General features: G+C 37.7%; 1 protein-coding gene across 5 annotated transcripts in view; it reads right to left on the bottom strand.

Moving 5' to 3' along the window:
• LPP (LIM domain containing preferred translocation partner in lipoma) overlaps positions 1 to 25,977 on the bottom strand; it is a 636,317-nt gene that overhangs the window by 460,148 nt on the left and 150,192 nt on the right. For 4 of the 5 annotated variants that reach the window (XM_084871808.1, XM_084871812.1, XM_084871809.1 and 1 more), the window contains one exon: positions 10,753 to 10,817. The exons of the other annotated variant lie outside the window; for it this stretch is intronic. The gene's annotated coding sequence lies outside the window, so the exon portion shown is untranslated. The remainder of the gene's footprint in view (positions 1 to 10,752; positions 10,818 to 25,977) is intronic. 5 annotated transcript variants of the gene reach the window in all.

Here is a 25,977-nt window from a genome sequence, read left to right as displayed (position 1 = left end):
CTCAACATATGTGAATTAAGTCTATGCCAGGTGCCATGATTGAAAGGTGTGAGAGGGTGTGTGAGGAGAAGTGAAGGAGGGAGCAAAAAAGGAAGGAAAGATGGTCACAATTTCTGACCCAGGACTCCGTAATCTTGTGGATAAGAAAGCATTTCACATATGAACTACCTAGAGAATACATAATACTGTAAAGTAAAATAATAATTATAATAATAACAACTAAAAAGTGGTGCTGACAATGGCTCTTTTGATAGTTTAATGCCAAGTCTTACTTAAGATCAAAAGGGAGCAATAAACATGACATTGTTTTCCCCTGCTCCTCTGAGCATTTATACTTCTCAGTGACCAATCTGGAATCTGACAGAAAAGACTCTTTGCAGATGGGTACTGCTGAGTGGCACCCGGGAATTTACCGTGGGCATCAATCCATAACATCTCCTCCTCTGCACTCCTCTCCCTCTCTTCACCTCCTATGATCATTCCTAGGGACAATAATAAGCCCAGGCCTGGTTCATCTCCATCCACAACCTTCCAGGTTGAAAAGGACTCTTAGGCAGGAGTAAATGTGACAAAGTCCTAACATTAAAGGGCTGGAAATCAGGAGATCTGAAATCCTGTCCCAGCCTTGTCCCCACTTCACTCTGTGACCTTGAGCAAGTCACTTCCACTCAATGAACTTCAGCAACTTCACCCAAGAAATGAGAGCAGAGGATATTTAAAAGTCCCTCTTGATCCTAAACATTCAATGCCTGTGCCCTCACCTACAGCTCCCAACAGTTTCCAAGTGACAACTAAGGGCTTGCCAGTCACACAGCTCCCACAGAGGCCCTGACGTGACCACATCAATGGTTTCTATTGTGGGGAAGGTCAGGAATTCCTTCAGAAAATCGCTGATCTAAACAGAGCCCAAGGAGTGTCATGGCAACACTGCTTGCAAGCTGCCAGAGGTAGGGAGGAAAGGCAGCCAATCTGCGTATGCAGCTGCCACATTTCAGAACAGCACTCAAACCCCATTAATATCATCTTGCTTAATACCGAGTCCCATAGATCATAAGCTATTTTTACTGTGTGTTTAACAGATTTGTGTATCGTCTTCCCTACCAGCATTTTCACAGTCCGGGACAGAGGACTCTCTCCATCCCAGAGCCTTGCGAACCGAAGGCCACCCAGGGTTAACTCAGGAGAAGGAGGGTATAGGGAGAAGAAAGATGAATAGAAGGAAGAAAAATATTCTCAGTGGTGTTGGAGGTTAGGAGGAGGAGGGAGTAAGATGTAATAAGGGTGAGAACAAGCCAATACTACAAACACTCAAGTGTGAGGTCCTCAAGTCCCAGTTCTCCAAAGACTCAGTGCTGAATGTGTGGGGAGAGAGTGGGAAACCTGAGCCCTCTCTTGTACTTGGGTCAATACACACCCTGCCACCTCAGTTTGATCACAGCCTCTGCTTGCTTTCCCTGGCCCTCACAATCTTAGAATTATCACATGGGCTGCTCTGCAGATCCTTATACACATGTTTTGGGAGGTAAGTGCATGTCCACTACTGTGTGCTCTTCCCAGAGTATAGGGAAGGGCTTGTGCTAAATGTCCTGCGTACAACTTGGCTTCCTTGTGTAGGAATGGGAAGTCTACCTATGACAACTGACCAAGCCAATCTATGTGAAAGCACCCATCACATAGTAGATACCCAATAATCGTCTGCAGCTTTCCATATGTTTCATACAGCAGCAGAGCCAGGTGTAACGCCCTCATCCTCAATGGTCTTTGTAGAAGAGAGCAACTCAGCAAGGCCTGCTAAGTGGTGAACAGGAGCTCAGGCCCCAAACATCCTTTTATTAATTGGTCAGATATGGGCACCAGTCTCAGACCTTCTGCTATCTGGGCAAGAAAAGTAGGGTAAGTCATTTCTTTCCTTGGAGGGGGACTCAACTAAACAGATAATTTTCATGTTCCTTTCCAGCTCTGAAAGTCTATAAGCCTGCAAGTCTCCTATGCATCTTAAAAGCAAGCAACAAGCGGGGGGAGGAAGGGAACGTGGGGGAGAGAGAGACACTGAAGAACACAGTAATGTGCTTCTTTATTGAGCATAATGTCCAGGGCACTATGCCAGGAGCTAAGGAAAATTCAGAGAAGCAGAGAGTAGTCCTAAGATTCAGAAACCTAATATGTGTGTGCTGGGGGAAGGTGGAGAACGAACATGAAAAGATGGCAATACAAAATAAGTTTAAGTATACTTCAGAGCCCAGGGGTAGAGAGAACACTTCCCTGGGAAGAAGGACATGTGCTAGTCCTCCAGGCAGAAAAGCAAGGCCCACACAGGCAGAAATGGAGCAAGATGGTATTTCATCAGAGCCAGCCCTCTCCAGTGGAATATCATCAGTAACTAAGATGATTAAATGTCCCCCTTGTTTTATGTCTTAGATCATTTTAGAATTATGTTTCATACATTAAAGGCTAATAATAATGACCATTACAGTAATAACAGTCACCCCAGCCACCCATCATCATAAAGCTATGTGGGGCAGTAGGGAGAGCACCGGGATAGGGAACAGGACATTGGGTTCTGGGCCCCGTGCCATTGACACCATCAGCTGCCAGGGTTCAGCCAAATGGCTTGCTGGCTGTGGAATAAGAGATCTTGTAGAATTCCAGTTGGAGCTTTTGAGGCTTCTTGAGAACCAAATTGTCCAAAGTTCATGTTTTGCAGATAAAGAGATCAAGGATCATCAAAATATAAGTGATTTCTCTCAAATACACATTTCTGTCATCTATGCCCAGGTCTCTGGACAGAGCTGGCATTTGCCTGCTTCTGGGTCTCACCTCAAGCTTATTCTTACCTGGCAAATATTACCATTCAAGTCCCTGTAATATGCCATCAAATCCATGTAATCATTTCTCTATTTTTGTATATATTTTGTTGATTTTTTTTACAGAGAGGAAGGGAGAGGGATAGAGTTAGAAACATCAATGAGAGAGAAACATTGATCAGCTGCCTCCTGCACACTCCCTACTGGGTATGTGCCTGCAACCAAGGTATGTGCATTGACTGGAATGGAACCAGGGACTCTTGAATCTGCAGGTCGATGCTCTATCCACTGAACCAAACTGGTTAGGGCCATGTAATCATTTCTCAAAGCCAACTCCAATCTCTGCTTTTATAATATAGCCCTATGTATAGAGTCCCAAATTCTCTCACTCACATAGTATAATTACTGAGCTCACACATCACACTGAGTCTTGGCTGGCCTGAATCAAATTCACCTCTCACACCTGCCAGCTCCCTCCTTCAATTTCTTAGCAAGCCACCTTGCTTGGTAGGTGCTAAGCAAATGCTTTATTAAGTCGGTTGTTCTGAAACCTTAGTTTTCTGACACTCAGCCAAGTATATTCTCAAACATCATGCTGCCTCTGATCACCACAAGCCGAAGTGTGTGCAATCCCCAGAGCAGCCAAAATAGTTTCAACTACCTCCAAATCCATCAAGCTATTTATCAGACTGACAAAACGTGTAGCAAGAAAGAAGAGACATAAAGGAAAGAAGACTAGGAGCAAAGGGCATGTGTTACAAATAGAATAACAGGAGCACTGGTACTATCATTCCAGTTTTACAGGAAAGAAATGTCCAGTGCAGAGACTCAAAGGCTGGCCCAGGGTCCCCTACCAAGCCCCAGTGGGACAAGGAAATCCAGTTCTGCAATTAAAAGGACACTGATTTTCCACACTATAGTAACTGGCAGGTGGATAGTCTCAATATCTAGCCATCAGCTGGGCAGGCTCATTCGGTCCACTGCAGAGGGCAAAAGACATTTGCAAAGGAAGAGTATAGCAGCCATTTATAGCAACAACAAAAAATTATATACTGAGGGACACTTGACCAGTAATGTTGGAGTGAAAGCAGTCAGTAAGATTTAGGAGGCAGACCTGTGTAACTCCAGAGGCAACCCAAAGCACACATCATATGGGAATTTTTTTTAAAACCTTTTAACCCCTGAGAACTCAGATGCCAGCACATGCAGTGATGGCCCCAGCCAGACAGCAAAGGCATATTATTGGCACCACTGTAATTTGTCCATTCACCAATATGCTTCCCAAAAAAACACCCATATGCTTTCTTTTAGCTTCCATATGCTTTTTTAGCAAAGAAACTAAAACATTTCATTAGTTTTCAGTAATTAATAATTACTTATTTCACAATAGTCACCCTCATTAAAAAACGAAAATAACTGATTAAGCTGCAGGATCCTGGCTTTCAACTCAAGCTTTTATATATATAATTTTTTTTTTTTAATTCTCCCCTTCTAGGAATTGAGTAATAGAGTAAAACAGCCAGTGTGGAAAAATTCACACTATGGGGAATGAAGAGTTATCATACACACAGCCCAGCATTCCTCTCGACTGAGACATCACAGTTTAATGAAAAGAACATGAACTTGGAGCAGAAAGACTTGGGATCCAATCCCAGTTTGACCCCTGGTGAATAGTACTTCTAAGGAAACATAGGGTGTTGAAAAGATAAAGCCTGCTGCATGCCTTCAACTAGCCTTCAAGTATCCCCAGAGAGCAACTTCACAGGATTTCTTCCCACTATCTCAAAGCATGGGTAAGGAATGCCCAGAATGCTGGCAGCATGCCTTCATTGTCAGCAAACCATGGCCAATAACCTTGAAATTGATCTGGGGCCTGCAACATTCCTTTTTAAACTCTAATGAGCATACAAACTACCTGGGGATCTTGTCAAAATGCAGACTGAGATTCAGGAGGTTGGGAGCTTAGCCTAAGATCTGCATTTCTAAGGATCTCCCAGTGAGGTCCATATTCCTGGTCTTCAAACCAAATGTTGAGAAGCAAGGATCTGAAAAGTATCAAGATAGCTGAAACAGGTTTGGCTCAGTGGTAAAGCATTGGTCTGCGGACTGAAGGGTCTCAGGTTAGATTCCGGTCAGGGGCATGTACCTTGGTTGCAGGCACATCCCAGGTAGGGGGTGTGCAGGAGGCAGCTGATCGATGTTTCTAGCTCTCTATCCCTCTCTGCCTTCCTCTCTGTAAAAAATCAATAAATATATATTTTTTAAATAAAATAAAATAAAAATAAAAAGTATCAAGATAAAGTTAGGAGCCCAAACTGGTTTGGCTCAGTGGTAGAGCGTCGGTCTGCGGACTGAAAGGTCCCAGGTTCGATTCCGGTCAGGGGCATGTACGTTGGTTGCGGGCACATCCCCAGTAGGGGGTGTGCGAGAGGCAGCTGGTCGATGTTTTCTCTCTCATGGACGTTTCTAGCTCTCTATCGCTCTCCCTTCCTCTCTGTAAAATATCAATAAAATATTTTTTTTAAAAAAAGATAAAGTTAGGAAATAGCATCTATAAAAACAGCACAGCAGTGCCTGTCTCACTAGGATGAGGATCATTAATTATGTTGCCAATAGTGCTTCTGATTATTGAATAGCACAAAAGCACTTCACTTATCATAACAACAGTCCTGTCAGTCAAGTATGATTTTCATTTTATAGACAACAAAACTGAGACCCAAAGAAACCAAGTAATGCATTCAAGGTCATGGAGCTTCATATGCTGTTTTCCCAAATGAGGTATATATGCTTGTCTGGGTGAGTATAAGTCAAGAAAGATAAAAAATCAAAACAGTAGATCTAATAGTAGAGTGCTGGTATGAAATCTGGTTCTTGTTCTGCCTCCTTGTCCCCATCTGCAAGATGAAGGTGTTGCCCTGATCATCTCTGAGGCCTCTTCCATCTCTGACACCAACTTGGCTCCCATGGCTCCCACATACACTCACAGTGGGTCATTAAGCACTGAGCATTAGCTTCACACATGTGGCAGTCATTACATCTTGGCTCGATCCAATTTCTAGCTGCTCACATCTGCATTTGTGCTGATTTATTCATGGTCAGAAGTCTATCTCTGTTAAAATCCCATGCTCAATATAACAGAGAGAAAACAACAAATGGATTCCCCAAGGAATTAAAATTCCAATTCAGCTGATAACTTCACAGTATGATCAGGGTACTTTGACTCTTATCGCAATTTGTCTCCTCCATCTCTCACTTACAAAAATAGAGGAATTAAAACCACTAATATACCTGAGAGGAGTTTTTTAAAAAGAAAAAAGATGAGGTATTTATAACACAGTTTATACAAGTATTCAACATTTCTGATTCTACATTAAGGTACCAGATAAGCATTTAATTAATTAACTATCATATAATTGATTTCTAAGGGTTATAGAATTGTTTCATTGTTTCTATTTGAATTCAGTATTAACTTTGCAGATATGGACATATTTGGGAGCAAATCTAGATTTAACCCCAGACTGTGCTATTTATTAGCTGCATGACTTTGGGCAAATTACTCAACCTCTCTGCTATCAGTTGCTGCATATGAAAAATAGGAAAAATAATTTTTTACTTTATGAGATTAAATGAAATAATATATTAAAATGACTGACATTTAGAATATTGTGTGATATGAATAATTTTAATGAGTGAATGAATGAATGAAGCAAGCAGGATAGGAGTTTCAATAGTAAAACATCACTCATCAGTTTGACACAAGTAAAAGGCCAGAGTCATGCTCATAAATAAAGCTGAGACTCAGAGTAGGAAAATATGTGAATTATGGGAAAAATCCCACAACAACAGGAAATGTATGTTACACAAATGTCACCTCTGACTTCCCACTCTAAAATTATCTTTTACTTAACCTAGCACCTAATATGGCCTTCAAAAGGTCTACACAATTGAAAGTATAGACAACATTGTACAACTTTTCTATAGATCCATATATGAGCTTCCAAATATTTTATAATCCTCTCCTCTACTCCCAAGCACACAAACACACTCACACCTATATGCTTGTGCAGACACACACGCGTACGCGCACACACAGACATGCATACATACACATACACACACGAAAAACGATATTAGGCAGCTCCTTTACAGAAAGGGTAAACTGTCAGCTGAGAAAGAAATGATGACTTTCAATTCAGAGAGAAGGGAGCTGAATTCAAGACCAGACTTGGGGGCAAACTTGCTATGGGAACTCGGGCAAATCAGAGATTCATAAAAACCAGGACTGGGGGAATCCTTGGTCTCAGCTAGCTATTCTACCCTCCTCCTGCTCCTATCTCATTCATGGAGAAAGTGACAAAGGAAGATCACCCCTTCATCAAAGTCATATCCAATAAATTATATGCATAATTTGAACCTGATACTCAGTGAAATGATTTCCACAGTCTGTATCTCAGTATTAGAACCATGATTAGTGTTTATATCCAGAGGCTTCTACAATATATTCTAACTAATAGATAATTACTACTCTCTTCTCTGGACCTGGGAATGTCATGAAAACATGAGTTTGGTTTTGGCAAAGTTCATTCCAGCTGCTTCTCAGTTCCAGCCCAGTCCCACATGAACAAGGAAGAGAGAAAGCCCGAAAAAGTGAGAGATGCTGTTATTAATCTTGTGTAGCATGGCAACTGGGAATTGCAGGCCTTGAGCTATATTTCACTGTGTTGGCTATTATTCTCCTGTCCTCTTGATTATTATTCCTTCATCTGTCTTCTCTTTATTGATGTTCCCAACTATGCACAGCAAACAGTCAGCTAAGAGCTCATCTCAGCTTCCTATCATTCATTGGATCAGAAAATGGGTGTAGGAAAGAGACCAGATTATGAAGTAGAGAAACATGGAGAAAGATGATTTATTTTTCCCCTTCCAACCAGAAACTTGATGTCACTGGAGGTAGTGGATGACCAAAACATAAATACCCAATCAATTCAAATGCATAATTACATGCTCTTTTCATATGTAAAATATTCAAAAAATAAAGAGAAAAATAACTACTTTCAAAAAGGCTCTCTCATAGAGTCATAGAATTTTCCTATGACTTTGGAAAAGTGGCAGCAGGAGGGAGGAAGAAGGGGCTAGAAAATAACATTGCAGATAATAAGACATTCAATAGAAGCAATGCCTTGACCAACTTGTCCTACTCCATCTGTTGTGAGATGTTGAAGTGGGCCCTGGAGAGAAAAAGTGATTTACCTATGGGACATGGCCTGAGCTGGGATTAGAATTAGATTCTCATGCCTTCTGGTTCACATACCATAACATAAAACATACTGCTTCACTCCCCAAAACAATGCTATCCTATCCAGGTAACTACAAAGGATAGTTTAATTTAAAACTACTGCCTCTATCCCCACCTCAGGAAACAATAACTGATTAATTTGATTTAAGGCAGACTAGAGTTGTTCCATCAAATTGTAATAAACAAGTCACTTTAGCAATATAAATAAGTCCATGAAAATTAATTGAGTATTATTCATCCTTGCTAATAAAACAGACTGTGGAAAACAGGAATAATCAACGGTGTTCAGGAGGCCAGAAGCCGGTTCTTCTTCAAGTACAAATCTTGCCTATTAAAGAACATTGGGTATCAGCTCAAAATAGTAAACAGGGTATACAGTTTCAGATTCCATAAAGTGCAGCTTTAAATAGACTTGGTTTGGAAATGGGACAGGGAACACACCACAGTCAGTGAATCAATGTTAAGAGCGTAGAAAAACAATGATTACACTCATTAAGTGGGTACCTGTTGACACATCTACTGTCAAATCTAATTATTTATTTAAACTGTTATTCTCTCTTCATTACTGCCACTGATACCAATTATTACCACAAGATTATTTTAAATTCTACAGCAGGTCCCCAAGATATTTCTTTCTCTATTTTCCAAAGGTTATTTGAGAAGTTTTTATCCTCCTCTTCCCACCAACACCTACCTCCAAAATACAGAAGGTATACAGAAATGGATAGATGATGATGATAGATAGATGATAGATAGATAGATAGAAGATAGGAAATCACTCTTTCACATGAGGATTTTTCCAGTCTTGATTAAACCCCTATTTGTAGTTTCATTATGGGTTTTAGTGTAAAGGAGGACGGCAGTTTACCATTTTTCAAAGCTTATTCTATTAATATTTAACAATTAGCATTTGGAGAAAAATTAATATAATGTTTGCAGTTTCTAAATTAGTAAGTTAGATATCTGCCTAACAGAGCTATCAAAATATATGATTACATGTCCATAGTCATTCTTTTCTGACATATTTATCCATGAAAATACATGAGAAAGAGGAGTTTTCCAGGGGTATTTTAGGGACCAAATGATGGGCAGGAGCCATTCTTGTATTTTTAGCCACTACCATTTCTTGTAACCCTCTCTTTGCAGTCATGAGAATAAAATCTAGCACAAGTGGCTGCCACATCTGATCTAATTATAGAGGAATTCAGCCATCCATATACCACCCGCTTTATTTGCACATGACATGTTTCTTATTCAATTTTTATGGTGAATATTAGCTTTAAAAATCATATTAATGTAACACCATAATGTCCACTTAATTCTAAATCGCTAACTTCTAAAAATATGGAGCGATGCCAATAAACTTCAATTATTTTCAATGTCTATGTAACTAAAGCCCTGGTACAAGTTCAAGATCATGCAAGATCATGAAAATAACATAACAAAGAGATCAAAATATTAAGCAGAAACATTTACATTATTTTTATGTTGATATCAGATCTTCCACAAAGATTCTAGGATACTAGTCTTACAGTTAGGAATACCATATTAATTACTTCCCCCTTTTTGCCTAAGATTTCTAAATTATGTCATAGAACTCAGCAGAGTGAACCTGGAAGTGTAGATATCAGCTAACTAAGCGGTGAAGAAAATTCACATTCTGAAAATTTTACAACTATCATGCTTTTTCAATTTTTTTTTTTTCTGGCATCCATTTTCTGCACAAATTTGAGAAGAATGTATTCTTCAGTTAAAGGCCGATCTCCTTCTCACAGGTCATTTAAGAAAGTAGAGTGCAGATATTATGTGTCCTGGGTTTCAAGACTCTAACTCATTTTATTATTCCTAAGAATTATTGTTGTAACCTTGGATTATATATTTTTGAGATGTTTTGGGGATCAGCTAAGAGATGGTGATGGACCTAAATAGTAAAGTTTGGTCCCTTCAGAGCCAGGTCACACTGCAGTATCATGGAATGAAAAACACACTCAAAAAAGGGGCCAGGAGCCTGGCTGGCATTGCTCAGTGGTTGAGCATTCACCTAAGAACCAGGAGGTCATAGTGGAATTCCTAGTGAGGGCACATGCCTGGTTTCAGTGTAGAGTGTGCAGGAGACAGCCAATCAATGATTTTCTCTCATCATTGATGTTTCCATCTCCCTCTCCCTTCCTCTCTGAAATCAACAACAATAATTATATATAATTATTGTTGTTGATATATTGTTGTTGATATATATATATATATATATATATATATATATATATATATATACACACACACACACACACACACACATACACACACCCAGGAAACTAGAGAGAAAGTCCTCCTGTCACATGGTATTAAGGCAGACAAGATGAAAATAGATAAGAACATTTTAGTACATAGCATTTTATAAACACTTAAATACTCATTAAATCAGAATCTGCTGCATGGCCCAGAATTTTGAGCTTTTGGTATTAAACCTTAAGGTGTAAGAATGGAAAGAAAAAATTAAGTGAAGGACAAATCGCAAGAGGGCAGTTCATTCTTCAGTTTGGGTGTTCATGAAAGACCTTTGTATTTCTTCAGTTGGGAGTGAAATCAACCTTAAACATTATTGCCCATGATGCCTATTAGTATTTCATAAGCATGAAGCCAATCCTCTCTTACCTCAGATAGTCCTTGTAGGATGGTCAATGGATACAAGCTTTAGCCAACTTCAACAAAACACTAGTCTGTAAATGAAAGATTAGGTAAAAATTACTCTCAGGTACCAAGCCATATTTATTTCTAAATAATCATAAACTCTTATACTGTATCTACTGTACATAGTGGTTTCTTGTTTTGCAAAACATTTTCAAACTCATTATCACATTTCACCACACACTAACCTGATGAAGAAACAGAAAGAGATTATTCTACTAACTTCATAGGTAAGGGATAGAGAAGATGAGAAGGGAACCAACATCTCTCTCACAATAAACTGCATAAATGGGTATTATTGTCCTCATTATACAGATGTAGAAACTGAGTTCAGAAAAGGTAAATAACTTGCCAAAACTGAATAGTACAATATAAGGCAGTGTGTGATTTTGGACCCTCTGGTCTAATGGTCTTTTTCCTTAATACCTCGATTTCTGCTAATACATGAGGTTGGGAAAACACAAAGACTAAACAGTTCAGTGACTTGATCTAATAGGCTTGGTGGAAGGAGGGAATAATAAAATAAAATGAAATATTTGACTGACATGAGGAAGTAGGACACACACCATGGGATTTAGAGCTAGTCAAACTTGTCTTCCTCTCACCAGTGGCCTTAGGCAAGTTACTATCTAAGTGTCAATTTCCTTATATGTAAATGAAGAGTATAATATTTGCATTATAGCCAAAGCTAACTTAAACATTATTTGGAAAATTTGTTCCATTATTTCATAACTATATATATGGACAGTGGTGGTAGTCACAACTATTATGTTTCTTTCGATGGTCCAGTTTTTATGATAAAACAATGATTTTATAAACATATGATGCTAGAGAATATCTTTGGACTGGGTATTCTGTGCCCCTAAAATGCTGCAATATTTATCTATGTCAATTTCACATAACAACAACACAAAGAACTTCAGTTCCAAAAGGCAAAGTCTCAAAATAAAAAGTCAAGTGACTCCTCAGCTCCTAAATGCAAGTCCTTGTAAAGTCTATGCTTATTCAGTGCCTTAGATTCAGAGATATGGTGCTTCTAACAAGACTGCAATGAAAGCATTTGCTTTAATATAATGGATAGATTTACTGAGAATTATTAGACCTCTAGGAAGTTTTTGTAATATATCCCATTTTCATATAAGACTCAAATCAGATTAAGAACAGAACATGGGCCTAACCAGTGTCTCTCATTGAGCATTGGCCTATGCACCAGGAGATCACTGGTTCAATTCCTGGTTAGGGCACATGCCCAGGTTGCAGGCTCCATCCCTGTCATGGGGCATGCAGGAGGCAGCTGATAGATATTGATGTTTCTATCTCTCCCTCTCCTTTCCTCTCTCTCTAAAATTCAATAAAGCATATTTTTAAAAAGAATAGAACATGATAGGTAAGATGCACTGCAAAAAATTCTTGTCATATGCCACCAAAATCAAAACATTAATCATGTGGAAAATACTGCATGACAGTTTTTGTTTTTGTTAAATATTTTTTAATTAATTTTGGGGGGAAAAGGGGGGGGAGAAACATCAATGTGAAAGGGAGGCATTGATCAACTGCCTCCTGCATGTCCCCTATAGGGGACAGAGACTAAAACCTGGCCATGTGCCCCAACCAGGAATCAAACTAGAAACCTTTCTCTGCATTGTATTATGCCCAACTAACTGAGCCTCATCTGAAGGGCCTACATGACTGTTTTATCTCAAATAATTGTCATTATGACCCCAATTTTACCAACAAGGAAACAAAATGTCAATGATTACATGGTTAATATGAAACAGATCAAAAATAAATGAATAACCATATGCCTTGACACCGAAACCAGTAAGATCTCTCCCACTCACAATGCAACCTTTCATTTGGGTGTGCTCTATCTGTAGGGAAAGGGAAAATGAGTCTCTACTCATTAAATTGTCTATAAAAGTCAACTGTCAAGTCACCAGAATACATTCAGTATTGAGCCCTGCTTCACTGGCAAGTGAAAGGAGAGAACACTTCACATCTGTGGTCTAACCAGAAGGTAACACATTACTGAGCTGATGCAGAAGGAGTGTTAGGTGCAGGGTTACCATGAACACTTTCTCAGCTCTCCCCAGTGAGGTTTCAAAGAAACAACATCCTTGAGCAAGCTCTCAAAGCACAAGCCACAGAAACAACAGAAGTTGACACTGTGAAATTTTCATAAAATGGACTTACTTCATGAGTAAGTCTCATCTTAGAAAAGCTGAAGCCTTCCAGCTAAGAAGGCTTCACCAAGCCTTCATCATATGATTTTAGTGCCATGTGTCCTTAGGAACTCTTGATTGTATCATGATCCAATGGAGTTCTCCACTAGACCAGAAAAGAGATCTGGGACAACTGACAAATCCCATCCTGGCATATTGTTAATGAAGCCAGTATCCTTTGCTGCCTCTGTGTATTTCATGACTGCTGAACCAGAACTTGGCATGTCTGCCTCTATCAAACCACCCATTCTCTCCTAACAAAAAACATTCTCATCTCCAAAAGCAATATTAAGAAGAAAAAAAAAAGAAAAAAAAAACCTGTACAATCAACACCTAAGTTATAAAACTTCAACTTATTAATGAGAATTATGCAAAAGCATAACTCAATAAACCTAGTTGGGACTAATATCGAATAATTGATCATTTCTACTACATTTTGGAAAAAATAGGAGGAAATAACTAAAACCACAGGGGAAATGAGAGTGGAAAGAAAAATGATGGAGAATAAAGGGGAAAAGCAGAAAATATTAGTAGAACATGAGAAAAGAAAAGCATAGAAAAACCTGTTTCAATAAGTTTTTCAGAAACCATCATACCTCTTGAATTGACCACTGTACTCTAGGTAATTGTTAAGCAATATTACTTTAGGATGATGATTCTAACATTATGAACAAAAATTCCAACCATTTGGCACTAGATTTGCTGAGACTAATGTAAAAGTGCCTCTTAATACTTTCTATTTTATGAGTGCAATATTTTCAATACAAAATACGAGAGGACCTTTAAAACTCCCACTAAAGCCAAAAATGGATAGCTCCTCAAATAGTGTGGTCCCAGGTGTTCTTTCTGAAAAGGGGATACTATCTTGAAAACAATACTTGCATGAAAATTGAGGACCTGAGTTCTGCTCTTAGTCCTATAATTCCCAAATACTTTCATAAAAATTTGCATGAAACATATACTTTTCTGTTTCTCTTTTCACAGGTCTTGACCATGGTTATCACCAAACCACTGTGAAAAAGCCAGAAACTATTTTGTCTAGACTCTGTGCATTTTGGTAAGTTTTATGTGGTTGTAAAGATGATGGTGAAAGGATGACTTATATTAAGACTTGTTAATTAAACAATGTCATAATATTAAGCATGATTATTAGGGCATCTGCCCCCAAGAGCAAATGAAATGCTAGATTAGAACAAAGACATTAGTGACAAACATAGAATGTCATCTGCTGCCATCATCAAACCCTCTATGAAGAATACATTTAAATGCACACTCTCACCCGCCACCCTCAGATACTTATCATGAATACTACATATCCCATGACTTATGAATGATTTGGTTGTCTCATTAAAGTAATGTTTGCCAGTATTTAATTGCTTCCCTCCCTAATTTTAATTTTCTCACCTGTCAGCATCTATCAGAGGCACTGAGATCTTCTGACATCCTTGCTGATTGTGTTAAATTAATCAGATTTTTGAAACATAAATTGCTTTGGCCTAAAAGTAATGCTCAACTTCTTCATGTGATATTAAGAAGGATTCTATCAAAAGAACTTATAATCTGGAAATTAAGTAAGAAGTTTGGGGAATCCTAAGCAAAAATGTCAGTAGTACTTTAAAAAATAAATAATTCAGCAGTGCTATTGAACATGCAGCACTTGCTCCCAATCACTTTTGGGTAAACAGAAAAGAGGAAACATGAAGCTATCTCAGAAAGTTTGGAGGAAAAGGTAAATAATAATTAATTAAGCTGCATTCACCTGGACTTAAGTAGCTGACAATCTGGTCACTCAAAAGTTACATAATGTATTAACAACTGTGACTAGTTATACACATTATGTTCTCACACAGATTAATGATTTTACTCCCACCTCAAACTAGTAAGATAAAATTGGTGTTATTGTTAGTAATAGTAGCAATATTCCCATTTGATAAGTGACAAAGCTGACAAAAAGAATGGTAAAAAGACTCTTCTCTAGACACCTGTTTTGGGGATCTAAATAAATTCAGAAAACACAACATGATTACTTTGGAATAAAGAGAGAAAATTTATTTGCAAATCCTTCATACATAATTATGCAGTGCTAATTCTTATGCTTAAAACACTCAGTAAACCCAAAAACACTAAACTGTTCTATAAGAAGTAAATGAGATAATGGATAAAAAGGACTTTGTAATGTGTCTTAACATCAATATATATATATATATATTCCTACTTTGGAATATGTATAAATGCATTCCTGCAGTAATTACATCCCAAAAGTGAGTCTATAATATCATAACACCTATTTTTCAGTTATTCTGTTGATTTAAAGTCACTAAATAAACAGAAAAATAAAAAATGAAGCATGTATGCAACTGTGGGGGGATTTGGGGGTGGCAAAAATAACAGATGGAACTTAAGAACCTAGAGGTCAGTTTTCACACAAAAATGACTTCATAATCAAATGTAAACAAGCTCAGTATAGGTCTTATTTTTCTAATGGACTCTCTAAGACCCTACATAACCTTTAAGCATCTCCCTTGCTGTGAAAGTTTTCATGATTCAAAAAGATTTGGTAAAGCAGTCTTTTAGAAAACTATCACAATGCTTTGTTCCATATCTAGATCACTAAAATTACCACACTGTGTTATCACTTTTATTTGTCTATATGTTGAAGAGAGAAACTTTGTCTAACTCAGTTTCTTAAATCCAAACCCAAAAATCTAGAATATGGTCATTAGTAGGTACTCAAGAAAAAGTCTATTAAATGAATGCATGAACAAATTTAAAAAAAAAAAGCATTCTATGTAATTTCTGCAGCATCTAGATCAATATGTTGGCAGTGGGGAAAATGTTCAACAACCATGGTATTTTTCTGGCTAGGAAAGAATTCAGAGCCAAGATTCAAACTATAAGATAAAGTTTATTTGAAAAGTCACAGAGGTAGGAGATGTGAGTAGTAAAAGAAATGGGCTCAGGAAACGAGAGGTAAAAGCAGGACCTTTGGAGCTCAGGAGAAAGAAAGAGGCAAGGAAAATGAGGGGAGGGAGAGCCACACTGGGACATGTATCATGAGGATATATATATCTTGAGGTCTCAGAGGAGGATCCCAATAGAATATTCATCATCTTTCCAGTTGTGTCCTTTCAGAGTTTTGGTCTCTATTGATTGGTCAGCACAAGTACAGGGGGTTTATTAGTCAATACAGCTGGTCCTGGCCAGCCCTGGTGTCACTTGTCTGGTTTTGCTGCTTCCCTAGGCCTAGAGCTGAAACACAACTAAGGTCTACAAGTATTTGAGGAGGGTCAAAACCTCAATGTCCTGGGGGCTTAATGATAAAAGACTATTCTCTGTCCTCAGCTCCCTTGTCCGTTCCCCTTCTAAGGGGTCTTAAGGTTCCATCTGTTATTTTTGCCACCCCCAAATCCCCCCTCATGACTGGCAACATTTCAGGGGAAGAAAGGTCAGGGGCGGATCCAAACTGCATGACCAGAGATGTGAAAGGTCAGGGGGTCTAAATTACATGACCAGAATATGCCAGGGGAAGAAAGATTACCTTATGGGTAATGTCTTTGGTTTCCCAGTTTTGTCCATTGCTAGACATCCAGAGTTGTTGTTTTTTTGGGTTTTTTTTTTTTGCCATAGTGACTTTCTGTATCTGGCCAATTGTCCTTGCTCTGCTCATGTCTGTCGAACTGCCTAATACAAACACGTGTCATGCAAGAGGTGCTTGGTAAATGTTAGTTGGGTTGGATTTAATTAAACATTTAATTTTCAAAATGTACTGCTCAACTAAATAATTTGAAAAGCTACTTAGTGAATGGTTCATTGAGGAGTTAAGTAATCTGTAATATCCAGTCATCCTTAACCCATTAAAGGGTGAAAAAAAAATGTTTTTCACAGAAATAATAAAGGCTGAACTCATGGTTTAAAATGGAGACAGGAGTAAAGAAAATTTATTCAGAGGAAAAACATTACTTATAAAGAAAACCATGTTAATTTTGCATCTGAGAAATCAAGGCTTAGAAAGACTAAGTAATCAGATCAAGTTCACACATCTTATAAGTTATTGTGCTATAATTTATATCACAGCTTTTAGACCCCACAAACTCATACTGTTGTCAGTAGCTAACAGAAAAAAAAAAAAAAGTAGGCTTGAATAGGGACTTATAGTTGGATGGCATGATGGCAATCTAGAGTGTAATGTGGGAATAGGGAAGGCATAAAAAAGATTAGCATGCAAACCTTTTTTTAACTCCTGGGATGTAAATATTAAAAAAAAATACTGAAGGATGAAGATAATGGAGGAATTACGGCTATCTTCAAGTATCTAAGTATGTGTCATGGATAAAGGAGAAATAAGCCATATGTAAGCTAGACCATTAGGATTGAGACCATGGAAACTCTAGTTTCAGAGCAATGTAGGAAAAACTTTACATCAGAAGCTGCCCAGCAGCAGGACAAATTGCCTCACAAAGAACTGGAAATGTTCAAGTATAGGCTAAATGGCCATCTGTCAGAGAAGGTATGTGTGACATCCTGGCAGCAGGAGGGAGTCTGCATTAAAAGATGGACTATCACAATTGTGTGTTTCAGAGATTTAGCTGCCAAATCTTGAGAGATAAACAACAACTCAGATCTCTAGGCAGAAACTTGAAGAATGCCCTTTGAAGAAGTTACCTTGGATAAGCATCACCTTCATTCAGTACATCCATGGAGCACCTACAATGCACCAAACTCAGGACAATCCCCATACTATAGAAGTTGAGACGAAGAGGCACAAAACACATTTTGAAGAAAGAGTTAAAACAGAACTGCTGCTAGGCAATTTGTGGGCATAATAAACAATGAGGAAAAATCATAACTAGAAGTCTAAGAAAGAAAAAAAAGAAAAACTAAGTGGTTTGCAAGTATTGTAACTACAGGCAGAAAACGTCAATTTTGTGGAAAGAAATAGAAGTTACCAAAGGCCTGAGTTTAGGGAAAAGCTAATGCACAGGGAAGACCAAAGGTCAAGTCAGAGCTCATTTTCGGAAAACCAAGACAGACATAGAGAAACAATCAGAAGAATGTTAGAAAATAGAGTTTAACTCAAAAAGTTCACAGGTGAAAGAAAGCAATCAAATTGTGGATGAGAAAAAAAAAATTAATGTGATATTGCAAGAGAACATAAGAAAATAAGAAAACAATACATTTGATATTCTACAAGCCTACTCTCATGGTTTGTCAGATGTAGTCACTTCCACACACCACGGCCCTTCTCAAGATATTACTCCCCAAAACCCCCAAACCTTCTCAATAACAAGAGAGATGTATTAAAGAGAAAATGTAATATCTGGATCTAGTTCTATTACTCTTCTCAGCATTCTTTATTATGATTCACAATCTGAACAAGTTTTATTGAAGAAAACAGATCATTTAAAATATTAATATAACCAAAAGCAATATTAAAAGCAATTTTTATTGGGCAGTCTCCCTCCCTCTCATGAAGAAGAAAAAAGGGAAAGGGAGAGAAGCTTTAATAGAGAATTGGGGTTAGGGTGTAGTTGTAGTTGGCCTATAACTTATAGTGATATGAAAGGTGATGTCTGTGTGTACAATTCCATTCCTGTAACTTCTAACTATTCTCGGTGAAGAAGAAAGTGGCTCCTTCAACACAAACTTACTGATTTTACACACACACACACACACACACACACACACACACACCCCTGGAATTCTATCGATATTCCAAAAAATGAACAAGCAGTCAATTTCTCCTTCCATTTCTTAGTCTTGGCTGAGACAAAGCATTTTCTGTGTAAAAAGGCAACAATGGTTACTACTAAAAACAGAAAAAAAGAGCAGTGATGCCATGGTAAGTACAGAGTAGGGAAAATATGAAAAGGCTTTAATATGCAAAAAATATGGAACTCTTCCCAAATAAGTTCATTTTCACACAAAAAGAGTTCAAAAACATCTACCTTAAAACCGAAACAGGAAATCAATGAAAAAATAAAAGAAAGAGAAATGCAATAACAAGTGGATTATTGTCCCTGCTCTCCCACTAATGTAGGTGTCTTGGGTAGGTCCCTTCCAGCTCTTCTCCCCCATGAAAGTAAACACTGATTAGGTCAGTAGTTCTCAATTTCCACAACCACGTGGGGGCAGAATGAGGAGGGGTACTCTAAACTTTTCAAGAATCTGAAAATTCATGATACTATAATACTAATGTATAATGAGCATGTTTCAATGTGTTGACATTTACACCAATGGTACAAAAGCAATAGTAGGGGAAAATGGCTGGAGTTTTAATATACTATATCAAGTAAGTGGCACTGAAATGCACTGATAGTCATTGCATTTTTCATCATCAGACACCCACAGAAAGGTGAGAGCACAAGCTAGATTCTCAAGACTGTTCTTCAGGCATAAAAATTTATTAGTTTTATTAAATCTCAGTTCTTGGGTACACATCTTTTAATATCCCATTTGATGAAATAGAAAGTATGCATGAAGCACTCCTGCTGAATCCCAAACTGCAATGGTTATCTCTAAGAAATGCACTTGGATGATTGATTGGATTAAGAGCTGAGCTATTGCCATGGCCTGAGTGACTCAATAGTTAAAGCATCGGCCCATGCACTGTCAGATACATAGGTTAGATTTACAGTCAAGGGCACATATCTGTGTTGCAGGTTTGATCCCAGGCCAAGGGTGGGGCATGTGCAGGAGGCAACCAAGCAATGTGTCTCTCTCACATCTCTCTCTCTCTCTCTCCCTCTCCCTCTCCCTCTCACTCCTCTCTTTTGCTCCTCTCTCCTTTTCCCCTTCCTTTCACTCTCTCTAAAAGTCAATGGAAATAATATCCTACTGTGCTGAGAAACAACAACAATAAGAGCTTAGCTATCAGCTCTTTGTATGGAACACCATTTTTGTTTGAAAGAATGACTGATACAACATGGTCATTCAGACTTTGGTTTTGCTAGATATTTTATCAAAAATAAAGCAAGAGAGACTATTATTTCAAGGGTTATTTTTGTTGCCAAATTTTTAAAGTGAAAATTAAAATTTTAAAAATCTTACATCTACTATTATATACTTCACATCTACCTAAAACTTTAAATTATTTCTTGATAGAATTAACCCTTTCTGGATTTTCTTCATAAACTTTAATCAAAACACATATCACAACAAATTGAAATCAGAAGTGAGAATCCAGTTGCCGCTTTTCTCAATAACTTTTTTTGGCTTATTTTGGAATATATACTATTTTTATTCAAATAGTATGCTTTTTAAAATATCTTTTAAATTTCTATTTTAATTTCTAACATTATAAATATCAATAGCTATAATTTACATAAATAAAATTCCATGTTTAAAAGTGTAAAGAGATCCTGAGATCGAAACACTGGACTAGATGGAGTTGTGAATCTCCCCTTACTGTCTAGTACTAATGTCCTTTGGTGGTTCTAAACAATAGGAAAGTCACAGAGTGTCTCTACTTTCAGATCCTGCTACCCATTTACTTTTATGTAGCTGCCTCTTCAGTGAGCATTTGGAAAAACTGAGATATCTCTATGACGTCACCATGGAGAAAGTCATTAGTCAACCCATATTGTGTGCCTTCTATGGGGTAGGCACTTATTCTTAGGGCACCTAGAGAAGAAGCCAGACTCTGCTACTACTCAAGGAATACTCTTATGAAAGATAGAAATTCTCTCTAACCCAGCCTCTTTAATATAAAGTGAGAATAGCAGAAGGACATACTTATAAGATTATTGTGTAACTCCAGCAAAGTAATTCATTAAAGAGCTTACTATCTACAGAGTCTAGCTGGTAATAAAAACTCAGTAAATCTTGTTCATTGTTATTAAAGCTAGAATGTATCTTACCGTTGTTTGCAATGTACATGAAATAAATAGATAATTTAACCATATGATCAAGGGCTAAAAATCCATCCCAGATGCCAAAGCACTAAGCTCTGTGTAAACTCTAGAGTATTTCTTACCTCAAGAGAAGAGAATTTGTCTTATCCAACCTCTGCACAAATTCCTAAACTTTCTGTAGTCAAATAAGTAAGAAGTTCATACTCAACATCAATCTCAGCACTATGGTGACAGGAAAAGATCCACAGGGAAGTGAAAATTCAAACCACGTTCTTGATTAGACAAGAGAGAAGACTTTTACTTTTCTTTGTCTGGGAAAACAGTCCTATTCATTTTATCTCTGTAAACCACTTCATTTAAAACCCAGACAGAATGAGGTTGGAGAAAAATAAGGATGATTGTTAGTCCAAAGGACAAAACAAAGGGCCTCATGTTAAGAATAGATTACAAGCAGGGGAGAGATGGACCTTGATAAATTCTTTGGATTAAGTATAATATAATATTGAAGGGTAGATGCATACACACATACCTACAATTTCTTTATGAAAATATAAAGAAATTAATCTTTAAACTAGTTATATTAATAGGCCTAATTTCATTTTTAAAGAAAAAAACATGATGCTACTTTATTTTATGTTAATTCATCAACTGTAAGTACAACTATTTTAAGTGCCAATGTCTTACTATCCGGAAAAGACTTTTACTGATGATTTAATAGAATGATGTAAGTTATACTTCCAGAATAATGTATAGAAATGATCATGCCCCCTTAACAGCACTCGGATCTTCAATCAGGAAATTCAATTTTAGCTACAAAACTATGTTTTGGCAAAAGTGCAATTGAACTCAGTGTACTTGTCACATTTCTAAATATACTCCAGTCACTATGACAACAAGGGAGACTGATGGATCGCTTAAAAGAGTACGGTATATTTAATTGTCAGCATTTTAAAGTGACTAAAAAAATAATGCTGTGTGATAGGTCTACTCACCATGGTTACTGCCAGCTAAGTCCATAATATTAAAAGTTCAAATACGCACATTGATGATGTGCGTAAGAGAACGTACAGTCAGAGGCCTTGTATTTTCAGACACACAAAAGGGTTTAGAAAGGACTTGTTCTCATTAAAGTGCCACTTAACCTCTTTGCCACACCTCCAGGATCTGTATCTGTGCCCAAGGTCACTAGAGCAGACCCTTTCTCACATTCCAATGTCTATTGCTCTCATAGAGGAAAGGTAAAGATGAACATTCTCCGGGAACATGTCTGGAATAGGGAATGAGAGAGATTGTTCTTTTCCTCCATATACACTAGTTCTCAAATTATAACCTTCTAGGATCCATTCATTCCCATAACAGCCATTTCCTGAAAAAGCACCTCTCCTAAATGGGCAATCTTCTACAAGCTAGGAATACAGTGGCAATAACCAGACATGGTCCCCACCTTTAGAAAACTAACATCATAAGACAAGAGGAAGATAAAGAAACAAATAAATAATCCATTAAAGAGAACAAAATAATCCAAATGAACTGATCCATTAGAGTTTACTATGTACAGTGCCTAGCATAAACACTTAGCAAATCTTTATCATTATTATTATACCTAAGATATCTCTCAGCAAAAGTGTTTGCAATGGCCCTAACTAATTTGGCTTAGTGGATAGAGCATCAGCCTGCGGACTGAAGGGTCCCAGGTTCAATTCCTATCAAGGGCACATGCCCAGGTTGCTGGCTCAATCCCCAGTAGAGGGCATGCAGGAGGCAGCTGATCAATTATTCTCTCTCATCACTGATGTTTCTATCCCTCTATCCCTCTCCTTTCCTCTCTGAAATTAATAAAACTATATTTTAAAATTTTTAAGAAGTGTTTTCAATGTACATAAAGAAAAAAAAAATACATACTAACCATTCTCTCAGAGAACCAAGAAGTGTTTTCAATGTACATAAAGAAAAAAAAAATACATACTAACCATTCTCTCAGAGAACCATATTATGGGGAATATAAAAGAAGATAAAGGAAAAAATGATGGGGAAGTGAGAGGTATGCTACTTTACCTAGAGATTAAGGAAGATATCTCTGAGATGACATATATAATAAGCCTTGGATGATGACTGCAAGGTAGCCATATAGATAATCAAAGGAAGTCAGGTAGAAACAAACTGGGCTTAGATATAAAACAAAGAAAGGCCATTGTATATGTCGCTTCTGAGTGAAATAGTTAGAGGTGGGAGGAAAAGAGAAGACATAGCTCATCTGACAGAGCCTTGCAGGCCACCAAGAGGTCTTTCAAATTTTCTATATGCCATGGAAACCACTCTATGGTGGGGGGTTATGATCCACTAACATCCTTAGACCTGTCCATGTGGTATGGAGAAGGGTCACAAGAAAAATAAAAGCATAAAAGTATACACACCATTCCAGATAGTCTATTGCCAAGTCAAGATACTGGATAATGACTTGTATTGATTTACTGTACTCTTACTCCAGTGCTCTTCATGGCCCCTCACCCTTCAACTGCCTCTTGCAAAAGAGGTAATGAGAGCAATCAGAATCAGAAAATATTCTGGAGGAAGAACATATACATACTGGCCAAGCATAGACTGTAAGGAAGGGTGGTAACATCACACCTAGACACACAGCATGGTGGGAAATATTCACCATGATTCAGAAAGTCTGGGCGGGACTTGAGATGCTACATTCCTACAAACTGTGAATCTTAACGGTAATGTTTCTGCTCTGTGAACCATACCTTGAGAACTCTAGGGGAGTCTGGAGGCAAGAACACCAGTATAGCAGGAGGCAATGAGAGTTTGGGGCAACAACAGGTGAAATAGAGAAAACAGGACAAATCCAAATGATGGAGAAAAAATAAACTATCGAGACTTGAAGACAATTAATCTATAAATAGCAACTATAAAGGAAGGAGTTGATTTTAGGCTTTCTTTAATGACATTATTCATTATGTAAATAGTTTCTATCTAGTGCAAAGCGTTTTCACAAGTAATATTTCCTGTACCCACAATTTATCCCTATAAGACAGGGCAAAGTAAAAGTATTGTGGTTACAGAAAATAAAAACAATAATGTCAATCATTTATTAAGAACTTATTATATACCAGGCACATTACAACATATATTGTTCACAATTCTGACAACAATCCTATTCCTGTTTCACAGATGACAAAACTGATATTCAGCGACATTATGTAGCTCACCCAAAACACCCCTACTTCAACTAGATGCAAACTCAGAGATGAACCCAAAAGTCCATGATTCTCACCTCCATTCCACCTGAGAAGTTGAATCTGTAGAATTAGATACCCACATGGGACATTCATTCTCATGGCAGGGTTCCCTTAGGGTCTAACTAAGCTTCAAGACTGCAAATGTAAAAGCTTGATCCAGGGACTCTGGTAGCATTGGCATGAAGTCCCCAAGGCCATTTGGCCAGTCTGTAGCAGAACTGTGACTCTTCCCCTACCCGCACAAAACAAAACAAAACAAAACAAAAAAACATGGTGAGTTTATATGCTTATGCTCAGAATCATGTCCACTCCAGTGTTCTTCCATGGCCCCAAGCTTATCCTCTTAACTTTATTATGCTTTTACTTTACAACTTTTTTTCCACCCAGAAAGCAACTGGCTTTCTACACAGGGATGCATTTAGAGTGAGGATGTGAGAAAGAGGCCCTCATTTGTGAAGATGCATGGTGAACGGTAGTGGATATTGACAAAGCATCAGTAGATAAGAAAGATTAGCTTAGACATTTCCCCAGCCCAGGAAGTGGGTAAGAAATAAGCCACAAGCTCTTCCTTCTAATCACCCACACTGTGCTTTCCCAGGATGATTCACAGGTATGGCTCCACGGACCTGACAAAAAGGACCATCATCAGAAAGATAAAAGGATGTTTTTATGCCTGCTCTCTCTCTCTCTCTTTTTTTTTTATTTGTTCCTTCTTGAGTAATAACTATTAATTGTGCTATGTGGGCAGTACAGAGATGAGTCTACCGGGAAGCCAGCACAAATCCATCAAGTGCTTTTAGTCCAAGCTTTTTAGAAGCAATTGCTTACCACATTTTCCCTACTCTTTTTTCTCACAGCTAGAATTAAAGTGGATTTTACCACACAATACCCCATTGCCTTCCTCTTCCACTTCCAAAATGAAGACAGAAGATGGCTATTGGTTTATAACTAGCAAAATCACAAGATGTGTGGAAATACCACTTCATTCAGCATTTATAAAGCCCAACTATCAGTCCCTACATAGGTACTCAACTCATAATAACATATGACAACCTTGTGAGGTAGATACTGTTTAATTTGGGCAGATAAAAAAATTAATGCTCAAAGATGATATGTTATTTCTCTAGAATCCACAGCTAGAAAATACGAGAGCCAAGAAGTAAACAAAGATCTTCTGACTCCAAGGCCAACCCTTTATCCACTTATTACAACTGCAAACTTCCAAGTGTTTCCATAATTTCTGCTCTGTCCTACAGAAATACTTAAAGCTTCAAATATGTCTTAGAAATAAGAATACATATAACCAAAAGGCCTCTTTCAAAAGGCATTTTCTAAAAATAGCAAACAATAAAGCGATAGATTCTATAAGACTTGCTTCTAACCAATCCAATATGTTCTCGACTATAGCTAGAGTTAGGGATCAGTTATAGTCTATGTGCCATCCCTAACTTGGAATCATAAAGGCTCTTGAATTTCCAGCAAAGGGCTTTGACCAAATAGCATCATCCTACAAAGTCTGCTTCTTCAGCCAGCCCTAGAGATTGTGCTGAAGTAGGAAGAATCAGGAGAGTTATGAGTAATAAAAGACTAAAAACCTGTAAGTCATGTGTTCAAGTTTTACAACAGTTATCAAAGAGGAAAAAGGCTCCATCCCATATTTAAGGCTCTGGATCAATAGGAAACAGATAAAATAAAAGACCCGAATGGGAAGTTAATATAACTAAGCTTAAACTCATTATTCATTATGAATTCAAACCCTCCCTAATAGAGACAGATCTTGGAAAGGATCAAACAAGTAGAACAATAAGAATAATCCAGTTTTCAGGTTCTTAAATATTATATATAAACAAGGTGAGAATTAAAATGTGCAAGCAG

This window comes from Pipistrellus hanaki (genome assembly GCF_964339955.1).
Source record: "Pipistrellus hanaki genome assembly, chromosome: 2".
Classification (NCBI taxonomy): Eukaryota; Metazoa; Chordata; class Mammalia; order Chiroptera; family Vespertilionidae; genus Pipistrellus; species Pipistrellus hanaki.
Note: the sequence above shows the minus strand (reverse complement) of the source record. Positions and strands in the feature narration are given on the sequence as shown.